Source organism: Phyllobates terribilis, unplaced genomic scaffold, assembly GCF_046119375.1.
Source record: "Phyllobates terribilis strain yellow unplaced genomic scaffold, ASM4611937v1 Scaffold_11__3_contigs__length_659146591, whole genome shotgun sequence".
Taxonomy (NCBI): Eukaryota; Metazoa; Chordata; class Amphibia; order Anura; family Dendrobatidae; genus Phyllobates; species Phyllobates terribilis.
This window is the reverse complement of record NW_027362771.1, coordinates 305,862,711-305,882,168: the sequence shown is the minus strand read 5'-3', so window position 1 is coordinate 305,882,168 and position 19,458 is coordinate 305,862,711. Positions and strand designations below refer to the sequence as shown.

Genomic DNA, 19,458 nt, shown 5'->3' with positions numbered 1-19,458 from the left:
TCAAAGTTTGACATATCTGACTTTAACAGAAGGCAGTTTGTGCGCGGAAGGGCATGAGAGCATTACAATAATGAGTGTCTCCAGGCAACAGTGAAGCATGGTGGAGTTTCATTGCAAGATTTGGGCTTTATTTCAACAGATGGAGTTGGAGATTTGGTCTGGATTAATGATGTGCTCAATGCTGAGAAATACAGGCAGATACTTATCAATCATGCAATACCAGCAGGGAGGCATCTGATTGGCTTCAAAATTATTCTACAGCAGGACAACGGCCCCAAACATACAGCTAATGTCATTAAAGGGAATCTATTGGCAGGATTTAATATGCCAAACTATTTATATGTGCATGTAGCTCTTTCAAAGACAAGTCCAGCAATACCTTTACATGGCCAGTCCGTTTCTCCATTACTGAGAAATCAGCACTTGAATTGATATGCAAATGACTATGGTAGATTTGAAGCCTCTGTCACTGCAGCTCTATTCCCTGCCCAGTGCTGCCTTGTCCTGCTTGACTGACAGCCTCCATGCTGTGTGATTTGAGGCAAAGAAGCGGTCAGTCAAGCAGGAACTGGAGCTGCAGTAACAAAGGCTTCAGATCTACCATATCAATTGCATATCAATTGAAACGATGATTTCTCAGTAATGGAGGAAAGGACTGGCCATGAAAAAGGAGCTACATGCACATATAGTTTTGTATGTTAAATCCTGCTGTCAGATTCCCTTTAAGAACTATCTTCAGAGTAAATAAGAACCAGGAGTCCTGGAAGTAATGACATGGCCCACACAGATCCCTGATCTCATCATCATCAACTCTGTCTGGGTTTACATGAAGAGGCGAAAGGATTTGCACAAGCCTATATTTACAGAATATCTGTAGTGAATTCTCCAAGATGTTTGGAACAACCTCCCTGCAGATTTCCTTCAAAAGCTGTGTACAAGTGTTCCTAAAAGAATTTATGTTATTTCTAAAGAAAATGGTGGTCAAATGAAACATTGATTTAATTTAGATTTGTTTTTTATTCATTCATTTTCCATTTTGTTAATTGCTAAAAATATACTATTAACACTTTATTTTTCATAACATCCTTACTTTGCAGCATTTTTTACGCACACCTGGCTTAAACTTTCGCACTGTAAAGTATGTCAATATCAATGCCATGTGAAACATATAATATATGATTCCCGTATGGTGTTTTACATTTGAATGAGTTCCAAGGCATTTAAATTGGTACTCTTTATCGGTACTTCGGTTCAGTAAAACAGTACTTTTGAGTATTTTTAGATACATTCATATACACAGATCCTATTTTTCTGCCTATATTGACTTCTTTGGGGAAAGTCTTCACCCACTAAATACAGCATATAATTTTTATACCATGCAACAGTACACACGGCATGTAGAAAACCATCTAATATATATAATCGTCTTATCCAGTCTGTCTGTCTGTCCAAGAAATCCCGCGTCGCTGATTGGTCCGGAAGCGGCCAATCAGCGACGCGGGATTTCAGAACAAGATGGCGGCCTTTAGCGGCTCATCTGCCGCACAGAGGTCAGCGGCGATGCAGCAGGGAGATGACCGGCAGCGCCGCTGACCTCCATACGGCTACCGTCAGAAGATCAGCGGCTAGGGCCGCTGATCTCCCGACGGCAAGTGTGAAGGGTGGACAGGGGAGCGGCGCCGCCGGTCGGGATACTTCTGCTGCTCGCAGCCGGGAGATGACCGGCGCTAGCCTGTTATATCCCGGCGGCTCGCAGCAGAAGTACCCGCACAGGCAGCGCCGTTCCCCGGACCTCACTAATACGGTTCGCTGATTGGTCGCGGCTGCTGGCCGCGACCAATCAGTGATATTGGCGCCAAATTTAAACACCGCTCTGCCGATTGGTTGCGGCCTCCGGCGGCGTCCAATCAGCGATTTTGGCGCCAAATTTAAACACGCTCTCCGGTCCTCACTAACACGGTTCACTGATTGGAAGCAGCCGCCGGCCGCGACCAATCAGCGATTTTGGCGCCAAATTTAAACACGCTCTCCGGTCCTCACTAACACGGTTTGCTGATTGGTAGTGGCTGCCGGTCCTAGCCGCGACCAATCAGCGATATTGGCGCCAAATTTAAACACCGCTCTGCTGATTGCGCCCGGTCGGCCGCATACATATTCTAGAATACCCGATGCGTTAGAATCGGGCCACCATCTAGTCTCTATATAAAAATGCAATGTAGACCAGTATCTTGCTCATTCATTGGGTGATTGCCAGCCTATTCAGATGAACCCATAGTTGGGAACAATTGTTCCTAGGAACACTCATATTTGTATTATTGCCTGCCTAAATGGGCTTTAACTGATGTAAATTGGATGTACAGTACATGTCAGTTTTTTAAATTGTTATCTTTTGGAGGTGATGGTGCTGGAATTTCTTTACAGTTGCTTGAGGATTACCTATGCAGGCAGTGCAAAAGTTGAGAGTTTACTGAAAATATCTACTATTTTAAAGGGGGTTTTATACATCCTTCCTCAATAAACTGTCTTTAGTTCTGACTGCAAGAACTAAAAAAATCTATCTTAACTTTATAACTGTGTTAACAAAACCCAATGATTTAGAGCACTGTAATAAAAAAAATCGTAGATCTGTCCCCTAGATCATGAAAGTTATTAATATATTCTAAAATTTAAGAAACAAATGAAATTTTATTCTAAGTACTTAAGCACTTCCCTAAACCTTTCTACAAATCACTGCAAAAACAGTGTTAAAGGGGTTAGAAACATTAGAAAAAAAAAAAAAAAAAAGCTTTGTTTCCAGTAATGGCCTTACTTAAGTGGGGCTGAGCTGCAATTCCAGAGACTGCCAAAAGGAAGAGGGGCGCTGTTTCTCTATAATAATTATCAAAGGAGATCTTTTTGTCTCATCAGATCAACCCCTTTTCAGGCATTTCAACATATAAGCAGATATTTAATAATAGGGATACATGCTACATGACACATACTACGGGACTTCTGACGTTCTATATTACATGACACGGCAGTTGATACAGCTCACCGTACCGCAGCGCTTTGTGATCCTACACATTGATATTGCATACTGAATACATTCTATAGCAGTCTGTCATTCATTATATACACTACAAAAAGCTTCTGTTCACAAAGATGAAACAGCAATGAGAACACAGTGATATTTTAAACATTAAGAAGCCCATTAAGTGCAATTAAATCAGATTTCCTTTTTTTAAATCCACTGATACAGGCACTGGGTTTCATAAACTTCACAACCGTCTGAAGTACGGCCTTTTTCATTTTCCACATTGAACTTTATGGGGTATTAAATAAGCTCTCTCAGCACTTATCTAAATCTTTAATTAGTTCTATAATATAGTGATGATATCAAGGCTAATTAAATTTATATAGATAAAGAGCTGTGGAAATTATAACCGACTGAGCTGGAAACGTAGCCCTGATAATAAATTTAATGGTTTGGGTTGATAAGTGCAATTTTAGATCACTAAATTTTAATTCAATTTACGTGTTGTGTGTTCGTAGGCTAGGAATAAGGAAATCACAGGCTGGGCAGGTAATCTTTCCTGAAAAGACCTTTCAGTGGTCCAGCTGCCCATCTGAATCCTGGGTTATTAATGGTACCCCTTCTACAAAGGCTGCGACATTAGCATATTTACTGCATAAAGAATAGAAATTATCTCTACCATATGCCACTTTGTTACAATTTCCTCAGTCCTTCCCCTTCATGTGCATAAATTAAGGGTGGGGGACACTGGGAAGCAGAGGAAGCCGAGGAGGAGTCAGCAGTTTGCCATAAGGCGCTCTTGAAGTCAGCTTTCCTCAACACAATATGAACATGGTTGAAGTCATCCCCGGAGAGCTCGGATTAACCTGCTATTCTCTTTAGCCGGTGAGAAGTCAGAGTCAGACCGTGTGATGTGATGAAAATGTGAGCAAAATGGCTGCTCCGTGGTTCTTCTCTCTGGTGGCCCTTTATGAATGCTAAGCCCATATGGCCATAGTCTGTTCCAAGCATTTTTCGGTCTTGATACTTAAATAAAAGCCTAAATAAAAACTGCATATAAAAGATCCATATTAATTAATGTGCTGTAACAGTTTTACTGTCAAGCTAATTATGAGATAACATAACCGATTATGACTGTTAATGGGCTTCTTTCCGGTACCAGGCTCGTGCAGTCAAATATGGCTCTTGGAAAAATTGATGGCCGAAAGTGGTTTATGTTGACAGAGAATCAAAAGTCCCACCGGGAGAGAAGATGGATTAATGTGCATGTGACCAACGTCGGCAGCCCTTCTGGGACCAGAGACAATAATACTCTACTCACATCTCCATTCATTTGTGTAAGTCAATGTGTCTAAGATGAGACCACAGGAATGGATTAGAACCTGCTCAGCAAAACATGGTCGTCCCGTGACAAATTCTAAGCAAAATGCACCCTATGTTATTATTATAGTGTCATTTATTCCATGGTGCTTTACATGTGAAAAAGGGGTGTACATACATGAACTATTACAAAGATCTTTAACAAAACGTGACGACGACAAGTACAGGAGGAGAGAGGACCCTGCCCGAGAGGGCTCACAATCTACAATGGATGGGTGAGGATACAGTAGGTGAGGGTAGAGCTGGGATTCACGGGAGAAATCTTGTATGCGATTGTGGGAAGAGGAGATAAGAGGGGAGCAGAAAAGGAGATCTTCTGAGGATCGGAGGTTGCGTGCAGGTATGTGTACCGGGAGACTAGGTCAGAGATGTAAGGAGGAGACAGGTTGTGGATGGCTTTGTATACCAGAGTTAGGATTTTGAACTGGATTCTCTGGGCAATGGGGAGCCAGTGAAGGGATTGACAGAGAGGAGAGGCTGGGGAAAGGCATGGGGACAGGTTGGATTAGTCAGGCAGCACAGTTTAGGATAGATTGGAGGAGTGCGAGAGTGTTGGAGGGGAGGCCACAAAGCAGGAGGTTACAATAGTGGAGGCGGGAGATGATGAGGGCGTGCACTATTGTTTGTGCAGATTCATGGTTGAGGAATGTGTGGATCCGGGAGATATTTTTGAGTTGGAGTCAGCAGGAAGTAGAAAGGGCTTGGATATGTGGTTTGAAGGAAAGATCAGAGACCAGGGTTACCCCAAGGCAGCGAGCTTGAGGGACTGGGGAGAGTGGACAGCCATTGACATTGATAAATAGGTCAGGTAGGGGGCGATGAATGAGATGGTGCAAAGACCATGAATTCTGTTTTATCCATGTTAAGTTTTAGAAATATGTTAGAGAAGAAGGATGAGATAGCGGACAGACATTGTGGGATTTTGGTTAGTAGGGAGGAGATATCCGGTCCAGAGAGGTAGATCTGTGTGTCGTCAGCATAGAGGTGGTACTGAAAGCCATGAGACTCTATAAGTTGTCCCAGGCCAAAGGTGTAGATGGAGAAGAGCAGGGGTCCTAGGACTGAACCTTGGGGGACACCGACAGATAGGGGGTGAGATGGGGAGGTGATGTGTGAGTGGGAGACACTGAATGTCCTGTCTGTTAAGTATGAGGAGATCCAAGATAGGGCCAAGTCTTTGATACCAAGAGATGAGAGAATCTGTATTAAGAGGGAATGGTCCACTGTGTCGAAGGCAGATGACAGGTCTAGGAGGAGGAGGACAGAGTAGTGTCACTTGGATTTGGCGGTTAGTAGCTCGTTGGTGACTTTAGTCAGGGCAGTCTCAGTAGAATGGTATGGTCGGAAGCCAGATTGGAGGCGGTCAAAGAGAGAGCAGGAAGAGAGGTGGGAAGACAGTTCAGAATGGATGCGTTGTTCCAGTAGTTTTGAGGCATTAGGGAGAAGTGATATGGGGCGATAGCTTGTAAGAGAGGATGGGTCAAGGGAGGGCTTTTTGAGGAGGAGTGTGATCGAAGCATGTTTGAAGCATGAGGGGAAGACACCAGTTGTTAGTGACAGGTTGAAAAGGTGGGTGAGGGTTGGGATAAAGACTGTGGTAAGGTTGGGGATGAGATGGGACGGGATTGGGTCAAGTTCACAGGTGGTGAGGTGTGATTTGGAGAGTAAAGAGGAAAATTGGTCTTCCGTAATGGTGGAAAAGCTGGTTTTGTAGGAGGAGAATTGAGTAGGTGTGAGGAGGGGCTGAGGTGACTTTAGGCAAAAGCTTTGTCTGATGGTGTCAATCTTCTGCTTGAAGAATGAGGCTAAGTCTTCGGCTGAGATGAGAGGAGAGGGGGGAGGCGCTTGGGAACGTAGGAGAGAATTGAAGGTGTTGAATAATTGTTTAGGGTTGTGAGACAAGGAGGATATGAGAAGTATGTTTGTTTTGCAGCAGTGAGTGTGGATTTGAAGGTAATGAGGGACTGTTTGAATGCTATGAAGTGCTCATTGGAGTGGGATCTTTTCCATCTACGCTCAGCAACCCTGGAGGCGCGTCGCAGCTCTTTGGTTAGGCTGGTATTCCATGGTTGCCTGTTGATTGTTCGAGCTTTGGTATGTGTGAGGGGGCATGTGGGCTCCTGGCACTGTCACTAGAGGCTTAGAAATGTGAAATAAGTACAGTTCTCTGTAGTGGATCTCTAGAATATGGCTTCTCTGCCTAGTAATACTTTAGAGAATGGGGAGACCCCCGTGGAATTTGAACAGCCGTCCATTAGTGATGAGTGAGTGTGCTCGTTTAACCCTTTCACCGAGCACGCTCGGGTGCTTTCCAAGTATCTCCGGCGTGCTCGTATATTATGTTCGAGTCACTGCGTCTGCATGATTTATGGCTGTTAGACAGCTTCAACACATGCAGGGATTGCCTGTTTGTTAGGTAATCCCCACGTGTTGAGGCTGTCTTACAGCTGTAAATCATGCAGACGCAGGGACTCGAACACTGAAGATACTTGGAAAGCACCCAAGCGTGTTCGGCGAAAGGGTTAAACGAGCACACTCGCCCAGCACTACCGTCCATCTGTAACACGATTACAGGTATCTAAAGGTTTCAAAAATACAGTATTACCAATGTGTCCAAACTGTTCAATAAAGGTTACCTGGGGAGTATCCAACTATATGAGCAGAGTGCCCAAATCTTCACATATATGAATTTTTTAGTCCATTATGGCTAACGCTTAAAAAATAAAAAACGACCAAGTATTAGTGATTGTTTCCTACAGATCTCAGTACAAACCCATAGAGTGGTATGTATTTTTCTCAGCTGTTAGATTCTACTATGAAAACAGATCTAATGTGCCATTTCTTTTTCTACCGTTTGCGCGAAAAACGGTATTTAATCCTTATAACATCTTCTTGTAAATGCTTAAAGGTTTCTGTCTAGAGACTTTTCTGTCACATGCATAAATCCATCACATTATCCCAAGGGGCTGGCAGAGTCACACGCTACATTTTTACAGCTCCACATGAATATGCAATCTTGATGCTAACACGGATCTTGTCACTTTCTCTCTCCCCCATATGACAATCAAAACTTTCTTCTCATGTAACTTATTCAGAGGAGCTATGGCTTTTATAGAATCTGCGGCTGTAGCTGGGAGACAAGGCAGTCACATAACAGGGGCTAAACTGCCATTTAGTAGCATAAGCAACTACAATTTAATGGCTCAAGAAAAAAATAAAAGTTAAAACAATTTCACTGTCTGTTCACTTAAGTATTGTATGGGGGCGGTAAATGCCGACCTGTCATCATTTGCTGTGAAAAAGTGTAAAAAGCTTATTATAGCAATGTAGGTCAAGCAGGAGACTTGGATAAAATACTACAAAATAGGAATGCCAGTATTGTTTAATGTAAAAAGTGGTATCTTTAATAAGTGTGATTTAAAGTGCCGTGGGTTTGCATAGGACACATTCTAAATCCAAATGAGTATGTTTAAAGGGAACTTGTCATGTTGAAAATGGTATCTGATCTGCAGGCAGGATGTTCCGGAGCAGGAGGAGCTTATCAGATTGATAGACATTTTGTGGAAAAAGATGCAGCAAAACTTGCATTTTACTCAATGTATTCCTGGTCCCTATATGCATACGATTCCAGTGGGCGGTCTTAATCAGTGACTGACAGTCTTCCCTGTATGACTGTGCATGTAGAGATAGCTGTCAGTCACTGAGTAGGACCGCCCACTGGACTCCTATGCATACAGACAGCAGGGATTTCAATGAATAAAATACAAGTTATACTGAATCTTTTACAGCAAACCTGCATATCATTCGGCTCAGCTTTTCTATTCCATGCTGTCCACCGGTCAGCCTACGTGTACGATGTGACAGGTTCCCTTTAAGGGTTTAAAAATTCGATCATTTCAGCATCACTGTGAGGTTCACCTCGGATCTTTACAAGGCTTCCCTTGGGAAGTAGTTTCACCAGAGCGATCATTTACATGATTGCCTGTAATATGGAAGGCACAGGCGGAGGAGATGTGCAATTTTTTCCTCCTGCAATCTTTGAAACATTTTAGCACCCACACTCGACCAGTCTATGAAACCTCCGATTATACATCTCCCATGGTGAAACAGCATGAGTGGATTGAGTGTTAGGATTGTTGGAAGTCTAGAAGTTCTGCTCTTCTCTTCATGTGAGTGTGATGGATATAGAAGGATACAAAATCATTAAATGGGTATTTCTTTTCCATAGTTAACACATGCAACTTATTTGATTTGTCAATTATCCTGTAGAGGTAATAAAACTGTGACTAGTCTAGATTAATACAATTCACACAACCTGAGAGCTATGCTTTTTTTTTTAAATTTTAGCAGTGATCGTATGCTCAATATAAAAGGTCTACATTCTTGCCATTTCTACCAGTGTGAAGTAGCCCAAGTACTGAAATACCAGCAAATAGCCAAATGATCTACCATTTTCAAGAGTGCACAAATCCTCCACAATCAACAACCGGGTGATTTGAGAAATTATGTATTCAAAAATTACAAAACATATTTTATTAAGAGTAATTAAAAGGCAAAAAGATACACAGGGTCAAAAATGAGTAGAAAAGGTGACACTCGCAGCAGTAGGAGATATAATATATAACATCCAAGTGTACAGTAGTAGTCAAGTTAGGATAGAACAAAGTTATAACCAAAGAGAGTAAATGTAAAATATCAGTGTGGTCTTAAAGGGAATCTGTTACCAGGTTTTTGCCACCTAATCTGAGAGCAGCATAATGTAGTGCCAGAGGCCCTGATTCAAGTGATATATCACTGACTGGGCTGTGTGCTGTAGAGTTGATAAAATAACTGTTTTATCAGCAGGAGATTATCATTAGAGGACTAGTAAACCTCCTACCAGGTAGTCAAGTATATTCATGAGCTCTGTATAACCCTGCCCCCACCAGTGATTGGCAGCTGTGTACACTGTATATGTGCAAAAAGCTGCCAATAAGTGGTGTGGAAGGGGTTAAACAGAGCTCTACTGTCACAGCACTGTTAGATCTGCAGCAGATAAAACAATGATGGTACCAAAATGACGGTAAGCAGACAAGTAAGTGGCATCGCTTGAATCAGAGTCTCTGCCAGATGGGGTCACAAAAACCTTGTGACTAGTGATGAGTGAGGGTGTTCGTTTAACCATTTAATTGAGCATGTTCGGGAGTATCTTTGGTGTGCTCATACATTATGTTCGAGTCCCTGCACCTGCATAATTTACAGCTGTAAAACAACCTCAACACCTGCAGGGATTGCCTGTTTGTTAGGGAATTCTCACATGTGTTGAAGCTGTCTTACAGCTGTAAATCATGCAGATGCAAGGACTCAAACATAATATACGAGCACGCCGAAGATACTTGGTAAGCACCCGAGCATGGTCGGTTAAAGGGTTAAACGAGCACGCTCGCTCATCACTCCTTGTGACAGATTCTCTTTAATAACAACTGCATAGTGTTTGTTATATACTAGAAATCAATAATACATCAGATAGAATACCATTGGGCGGTGAAAAGTACTGAACAATAGGTGTATAGACGCATATGTATAAAAAAAACCCTACCCATAAGGTCTGGTGCTGAAGTGGAGCCTGCCCCGACTCGAATTTTAGTGCCATGCTTTCTACTGGGAGTGGTGTCAAATCAGCAGGCAGCTGCTCTCAAATCCCCCCCACCTAACCAATCGCCAACATTTTTTGGAAGGAGTAACTTTTCAAGAATGCAGTAAAGAAAGCAAAATCACTGTTAAACATGTTTTTGGAGGGAGGTAACCAATAAATGACCTGTGATAACAGTTTAAAGGTACAGGGTGGAATTTGGAGGGGTTTACTGCCCAAAACAATTTCCTCTTAACCAGGGTTAAAGTTCACCAACAGTCTTGAATTCTTTTAAATACATTTCAGAACATGTGAAAAAACTAAACATGAACTTCACTGACCCTGATACATCTATTAAAGGCCACTTGTAACACTTAAATGTAATATATTTACACCTAACAAAATGTACTCACGGATGTCACCCATACAGGATTTATTCTTACCGGTATGTCACAGAATATGGATAATACGCACAAAGTTGTCCAACAGTGTGGTTAATAAACACAATGATCACTAACAGAGAAGAATGGATTTTAAGACATATTGCAAAATAATTCTGGAATTTATCAGACTACTGACATTGCCTCTATTTGTGAGCTTCCTTGGAGGTGAGAACTCACCCTGTGAGACTGACTTTTGCAAGTTGATACTGCCACAACTTGCTGCAGTAATTGATAGTGTTTCTTAGAGGTTTGTAATGATGGAGTACAGTGATGATAGAGAACACAATACAGGGATAATGTCACAGAACAGAAATACAGAAACATACAAAGTATAAGAGCGCATGGATAATAAATCGTGTTGAGCAAACGTGCTTGGATAAGGTGTTATCCGAGCACGCTCAAGTCCTAACCGAGTATTTTCGGTGTGCTCATGAAATATGTTCGTGTTGCCACGGCTGTATGACTCGTGGCTGTTATACAGCTGCAACACATGCAGGGATTCCTTGTTTGTTAGGCAATCCCTGCATGTGTTGCCCGCAAGACATGCAGCCGTGGCAATGTCAACATATCTGACGAGCACGCTTAAGATAGTCAGGATTCGAGCGTGCTCGGAAAAAAATGTATCTGAGCACGTTCAATATTAATAATAAACTCTCTATAGCCATAGCAATGTGATTTCATAGTGCAGGGACCAGAAACATTTTTATGCGACAGAGTGGTCACTGGATCCTTTCAGGGCCCAGATTTGACTGCAAACTCTAGTTAGTCCCAGGCTTGGATGGACCAACAGGGGTACAGGTGAATTCCCTAGTGGGCCCCTGTGCAGGAGTGGGCCTCCAGCCCTCCACCATGAGCAGCACTTGTCACAGCTCACTTAATTCCATACAGACACAAACAGCATCTCATCATTTACTTCATAAATTAGCTATTTAAGCAATGTTACATAGTGTGACAAAGTCACTGGTAGTGTGTCAGAAGGGAGGTATGTGTCACTGAGACTCTTAGCCTCAGTGATGTGAAAACATGCAAGTTCTCCTGCACAAGTAGGTGCAGAGAGAGTTAATAGAACCACATTTAGGCTATGTGCCCACGATGAAGAAATGCTCCGGATTTTTCCTGAGCGTTTCTGCATCTCCCTGGCAGAAAAAATGCATGTGGATTGTACATGCGGATTGTACATGCGTTTTTTCTGCCAGGGACAAGCGTTTGTCAAGCTTTTTTAGCATGCGATTTTAGCATCACTTGGAAAAGTGCTTGAAAGTTGGTCGCACAATATAAATCCATGCAACCGGCATTGATTTATATTGTGTGACCAACATAATGTTAAAAAAAAGAATTAGAACGTAAAAAATAAAAAATAACCTTATACTCACCTTTCCGGCGGCCTCGGTCTGCTCCTGTTGACGTCATGGAAGGTCCTTTTACATTACCGGTACCCGCCACGGAGCCAGCAGCGACGCCAGGAGCAGACCGGGGGCCATCAGAAGGTGAGTATAAGGTTATTTTTTATTTTAATTATTTTTTTACTTACAGGTACTATGGTCTCCTCTTCTCCAGACCCGGGTACCATCCGAGCATTGAATTGCATAATATCCGCATGTGCACATGCAGTCATGCGGATATTATGCGGTCCAATGCAAGTCAATGGTGGCTAAAACGCCGCGATTCCGGAAAATTAATGGTTGTGTTGCGGATTTTTCCGCAATGATAATCCGCAGCGGAAATTTCCGCAGCATGTGCACAGCACATGCGGATTATCATTAGGAAATATGGCAGACAACTTAACATGCGTTTTTAATGCGTTTTTGCGGCGGAAATGGTGCAGCGGAAACGCATTAAATCTGCATCGTGGGCACGCAGCTTTACAAGGGAATGTTTTCAATGGATAATGAAGTGTGGGAGGGACGTTATCCACCATCCCTCCAATCAGGGGAGGGTCTGGGCCTTAAATATCCAGCCCTGGCACTCAGGTGTGGTCAGTACCTGGGGAAATTTTGCTCCAGGAAGGAGCTAGCACATGCTGTGCTGAACCTGTGTGTAGCTAATTGTGAGCGGCCAGATCTTGGCCGAGATATGGACTGTGCTGCAAGTTTTGTATTTTGTTTTGTCTCTTTAGCTGAATGGGCTGTGCTTTCTTTATGGACTCCAGGGTGGTTTATAACTGCTAAATAAACTAACCCGAAAATTTAAAGAGACAGTATCCCATGTTTTACCTCCGCATACAGCTGAGCTTGTTGCTATACCACAATAGATACATAGGCTGGCTGAGATAAAGAAGAAGGAGACCACCCAGTATACTCCCTCCACAGGCCCTGCCTTCTTAGCTGAAATGCCCCTACCCCACCAATCATCTTGTAGAGTCTTGCTGCCCGTGGCATGCTACTAAGCGAGTACATATTCACGGGCACGGTCCAGGCTTCAGGCTACTCGGGGGACTCCCTGAACAGAAACAGTTCGAGGCAGAAACAAGGCAGCAGAACTTTACTACAAAAAAAGTGTCTGCGTGTCTTCTTTCGTAGTAGGTAATTAAAATATATTAATATTCAATAACTGTTGTCGTTACCCCTTTGTGGTGTGTAGGGGCAGAGCTTCTGGACCTGCTGGCAGTTGTAGTTTGGTCCACAGAATGCTTTAGACCAGGTATGTCAAACTCAAATACACAGAGGGCCAAAATTAAAAGCTTAGACAAAGAGAGGGGTCAACCTTGATAATTATTTAAAAAAAATATTTACAATTGAGGAAGTTTTGCCTTATCAAATATAACGATGAACCTTTTCATATGGAAAGAAACAAAGGGGTTGTCCCTCAAACAAACTAAATTTTAATAGATCTTAGCACATTGAAATGATAATATAATACGTAAGAGCAGTAAAAAGCATATGGCCCAATGGCCTAATTTAAATAAGTAATAACAAAGGATAAAAAACCTTAAATAATGCAGATAATAAAGTATGATGCCAACAAAAGAGCCCCCCAAACACAGTAAGACACCCCCACAATACCCTCCACATGCACGGTATGATGACTCTACTGTACCCTCCCTCCAACCACACCGGAAAAATATGATGACCCCAACTGTAATCCCCACACGGCATAATGGACTCCACATAGTTCTCCATAAAGTATAATGGGCCTTAAATAGTCCTCCATACAGAATAATGGCCCCACATAGTTCTCCATGCAGTATAATGAGCCCACATAGTCCTCCGTACAGAATAATGGCCCCACATAGTCCTCCATACAGTATAATGGGCCCCTCATAGTCCTCCATACAGAATAATGGGCTCCTCATAGTCCTCCATACAGAATAATGGGCCCCTCATAGTCCTCCATACAGAATAATGGCCCCACATACAGTAGAATGGGCCCTGTATTGCCTTCCATATATTATAATGGCCCCACAAAGTCCTCCATACAGTCTAATGGGCCCTGCATTGCCTTCATATAGTATAATAACCCCACATAGTCCTCCATACAGTATAATGGGCCCTGAATTGCCTTCCATAAAGTATAATGGCCCCACATAGTCCTCCATACAGTATAATGACTCCACCTAGTCTTCCATACAGTATAATCCGTCCTGCATTGCCTTCCATACAGAATAATTGCCCCACATAGTGCTCCATACAATATAATGGCCCCACATAGTGCGCCATAGAGAATAATGAGCCCCACATAGTGAACCATACAAAATAATGGCCCCACATACTGTATGGTGCACTGTGTGGTGCACATTATACTGTATGGAGCACTGTGTGGGGCCCATTATACTGTATGGTGCACTATAATGGGCCCCACACAGTGCTCCATACAGTATAATGTGCACCACACAGTGCTCCATACAGTATAATGGGCCCTGCATTGCCTTTCATACAGTATAATGGCAGCACATAGTCCTCCATACAGTATAATGGGTCCTGCCTTGCCTTTCATACAGTATAATTGCCCACATAGTGCTCTATATAGTATAACTGCCCCATATATGAAAAAAAAACATCATCTCTCCTCGTTCCCCTGCTGCTCCAGTCTTTGCAGCGCATCTTCTGATCCTCTGCACAGCTCCGCACTACGGGTGTGCTGAGACGTTAGATGCAGAGAGAGAATGATGGCTATCATTACTTTCAACTGTATCGGCATCCAGGATGCTGATTCAGTTGAATGTGCGATGTCGGGCTACGGGGCCCGCTCACCATTGCGGGCCAAATGTACTCATCCCCATAGGCCAGATTTAGCCCGCGGCCAGAATTTGACAGCAATAGTTTACCTGCAATAATGTGCAGTCATTAACAATCAATTTAAAAATTGCAACATTTTGTGGTGGAACTGCATGCCAATAAGGATTCTGGCGACACTGTGGCCACTACTCATGCATTTACCCTATAATAAATATGGCACAAAATGCAATCTCTAGAATTCTTACCAATTAGGGGTGTCCATTAATTCTCACCCACCACATTCTTTATATGCAGCACTTGCAGGAAAATGAAGGTAGAGTTAAAAGATGACTTTATTCATGACCATTTAAAAAAGGGGGGAGGGGAAGGAAACAAGTAAAATTACAGGGGAAACAAGTATTGGTAGTGGACAGCACAGGTGTACGCATTTCAAGCTTTATTGGCTCTTAACCCTCAAAACTATCTGGCAGTCTGAAGGATGAGTCTGGGTTTGGCGAAAGCTGCCTGATTGCATTATGCCAGCTGTTAAACACTTCACGCCAGAGCCTGTTTTTGCCTTCGTGACCAGGCCAATTTTTTCAATACTGACCACTGTCACTTTATGAGGTAATTACTCTGAAAAGCTTCAACGGATCCCACTGATTCTGAGACTGTTTTTTTGTGACATATTGTACTTCATGATTGTGGTAAAATTTCTTCGATATCACTTGCGTTTATTTGTGAAAAAAATTGAAAATGTTGAAAATTTTGCAATTTTCAAACTTTGAATTTTCATGCCCTTAAATCAGAGAGATGTGTCACACAAAATAGTTAATAAATAACATTTCCCACATGTCTACTTTACATCAGCACAATTTTGGAACCAAATTTTTTTTTTGTTAGGAAGCTATAAGGGTTAAAAGTTGACCAGCGATTTCTCATTTTTCCAACAAAATTTACAAAAACATTTTTTTAGGGACCACATCTTATTTGAAGTGACTTTGAGGGGCCTTTATGGCAGAAAATACCCAAAAGTGACAACATTCTAAAAACTGCACCCCTCAAGGTGCTCAAAACCACAATCAAGAAGTTTATTAACCCTTCAGGTGTTTCAAGGGAATTTTTGGAATGTGGAAGAAAACAATAAACATTTAACTTTTTTTCACAAAAATGCTACTTTAGACCCAATTTTTTTATTTTCACAAGGGTAACAGGAAAAAATGGACTACACAATTTGTAGTGCAATTTCTCATGAGCGCGCTGATACACCCATATGTGAGGGAAACCACTGTTTCGGTGCACTGCAGGGTTCGGAAGGGAAGGAGCGCCATTAGACTTTTTGAATGTAAAATTTGTTTGAATAATTAGCGGATGCCATGTTACGTTTGGAGAGCTCCTGATGTGCCTAAACAGTGGAAACTCCCCATAAGTGACACTATTTTGGAAACTAGACCCTTTAGGGAACTTATCTAGATGTGTGGTGAGCACCTTGCACCCCCAGGTACTTCACAGAAGTTTATAATATTGAGCCGTAAAAATAACATTTTCACATTTTTCCCACAAAAAATGTTTTTCATTCCCTAATTTTGCATTATCATAAGGGTAACAGGATAAATTGCACCATGAAATTTGTTGTACAATTTCTCCTGAGTACGCCGATACCCCATATGTGGGGGAAAACCACTGCTTTGGTGTACGGCAGGGTTCGGAAGAGAAAGGAGCGCTATGTTGGCTGGGATAGGCAGCAGACACCATGTCACATTTGAAGAGTCGCTGACATGCCGAAACAGCCGAAACCCCCACAAGTGACCCCATTTTGTAAACTAAACCTCTCAAGGAATTCATCTAGGGAAGTAGTGAGTATTTTTTAATTTTTAAATTTATACCATTGGGCAGTGAAGAAAACATAATTATATTTTTACCACAAAAAAATGTTTTACCCTCAGATTTTACATTTTCACACAGGGCAATGGGTAAAAATGGTGCCGAAATGTGTCACACAATTTCTTCTAAAAGTGTCAATACCCCATATGTGGCTGTATCGTACCGCTTAGCTATACGGCGAGATTTGGGAGGGACGGAGCGCTATTTGACAATTGGAGAACAAATTATTGTAGAATAGGCATTTGGATTTGGGAGCACAACATTTTCTGAATTTCTTTTGGGGGGGGGCAAGGGCCGTTTCGCTTTTCCAGAGCCTTTCTTCTACCAGTAACTTGGAAGTCCCTTATATTTTTAACAGATAACGGACCTGAGTGGGGACTAGCTTTTTTTGAGGACTGAGTTGAAGCTTTTATTGGGAACATTTTACGTAACATTTATCCGGCGCTCTAGGCTGAGCACTTACATCGGGGTTTCCATCTAAATTTCCAAGTGATGTAATTCAGATGAAACCCCTGCAGGATCCATTCACTATAATGAGGCAGCAGAGTTACTCTGGACTCCGTCTGGCCTCTGTTTAGCGGTGTCCTTTTTTCAGAAGTGCACAAAACTGTGGCCAACCGCACTTTTATGCACGCCTAAAAAAACTGACACCGTGGGATCACAGGCCAGGCGGCATCCACAGTGGCCTATATTTGCCTCATTATAGGGAATCTTCCGTCATGGGTTCCGTCTGAATCACGTATTTCAGAGATTTACACGAAAACTCTGGTGTAAGTGCTCAGCGCAGAGCGCAGGATAAATGTGAGCAGAGCCTTACTGTGATCTTTGGGAGACATAATAAACAAATCAGTAGCAGGTGAAGAATTGGTTTTATTTATTTTTTACGCCGTTCCTCGTGCGGTATAAGTGATGAGGTTACTTTAGTCTTCGGGTCGGTGCGATTACAGAGATACCAGATTTATATCGGGTTTTTATGACTGACAGCTGTCACACACTAAAAGACGCTTTTTTTTTGTTGCAAAATCTAGTTTTTGCATCACCATATTTTGAGAGCTATAATTTTTCCATATTTCGGCCGACAGAGTCATGTGACGGCTTGTTTTTTAAGGGACGAGTTGACATTTTTATTGGTACCATTTTTGGCTACGTGACATTTTTTGATCGCTTTCTATTCTGTTTTTTGGGAGGTAAAATTAACAAAAACCAACAATTCAGGAATTGTTTTTTGAGGTTTTTTTTTATGCCGTTCTGCGTGTGGTAAAAGTGATAAGGCAGCATTATCCTTCGGGTCAGTACGTTTACAGCGATACTACACTTACTGTATTTTTTTTTATGTTTTGGCGCTTTTAAACAATAAAAAATTTTATAGAAAAAATATGTTTTTTGCATCGCTTTATTCTGAGAGCTATAACTTTTTTATTTTTTGGCTGATGGAGCTGTATGGCGGCTTTTTTTTGTGGAACAAGATGACGTTTTCAGCGGTACCATTTTTATTTCCATTTTGATCGCATTTTTTTCCACTTTTTGTTTGGCGATATGATGAAAAAGCATAGTTTTTTGCTCCGTTTTTTATTTATTTTTATTACGGTGTGCACAGAAGGAGTTAATTAGTGTGACAGTTTTATAGATCGGGTTGTTTCGGAAGCGGGGATACCAAATATGAGTACTTTTTTTGTTTTTGCAAAAATATAAGGATTTATTGGTTTAATATTTTATTTATTTATTTGTATTTATTTTGTGATTTTTTTTAATAGTTTGAAAACATTTTTTAGACTTTTTTTTTTTTTTACATTTTTACTTAGTCCTCTATGGGACATTAATTTTTATTTTTCTAATCACTGTTCTCATGCAATGCAATAGACATGTATTGCATTGCATGAGAGCTCTGCTGACAGTTTTACATTGTCAGTGTCTACCTCCCGCTAGACTTCAGCTGCAGGCTGAGCCTAGCAGGACACCATTTATGGCAGATCCGGAGGCAGTCATGTGACCTCCGGCTGCCGTGACAACGGCAGGTCCTGTCAGACATCAGGGGGCCGTTGGAGAGGTAAGTGGGCGACCCCCTCTCCTCTCACTATCATCTAAATGCCACGATCACTATAGATCGTGACATATAGAAGATAGCAAAGGGTTAACATCATTGGGACCTGATCCAAACAGGTCCCGATGATGTCCCCTGTCAGAGCTGTCGCTCTGCACTGCACCCGCAGCACTTGCAGGACCCTGGGGGTCCTGAGGGCTGCGGGACCACCGAACGTTCATAAATATCGGCACTGCACAGAGCCCAGGCAGCGCCAACGTTTATTTACAGTGGGCGGTCGGGAAGCGATTAAGTACTGTATGTTGGAAGAGGGAAATGTCGCAGGACTTTTGTCAATATAGTGTGTCTTTATTAAGGGAAGGATTAATCTGCCAACAGGAGGTAATACCCCTTGGCTTTGTCCATAGGGCAGTGTATCTGTAAATGTTCAAAAACAGGAAGCCGCCATAAGAAAATTACTGATTGTTTAAATCGAGTTTTTGTTTTACATGTATTTTTTTTTTATATATTTTTTCCTATTTCCTCTATCACGATTATTATCATTAAAAAACGACACAAGCTTTTTTAGACTCATACTTCCTGTTCTTTCAGGAAGAGTTTATCTAAGGCAGGATTACAATGACTGATACACAGCTGACAACACAGGATCCACCAATCACAATGAGTGATATCACAGCTGACCCTGCTCCCCTTCTGAACACCCTCATTAGATGCTTCAAGGGAATTTTTCAGTAGGACCAACCCTCCTAAGCCATCTGTATGGGCATGAAGGCCATAGGAAGCTGAATGAAATGATGTCCTTGATATCTGCGATCCAATGTCTTACTCCACAGAAATCCACATTTTTCTTACATGCAAATAAGCTGTTACAATCTATGGGTGGGCACTGATCTGCATAAGAATCCGCCTCCAGAGCTTATTTTAAATGAAAG

The 19,458-nt window shown here is 42.0% G+C and overlaps 1 protein-coding gene across 1 annotated transcript in view; it reads right to left on the bottom strand.

Moving 5' to 3' along the window:
* EXOC4 (exocyst complex component 4) overlaps nt 1-19,458 on the bottom strand; it is a 497,223-nt gene that overhangs the window by 12,930 nt on the left and 464,835 nt on the right. The window lies entirely within an intron of this gene.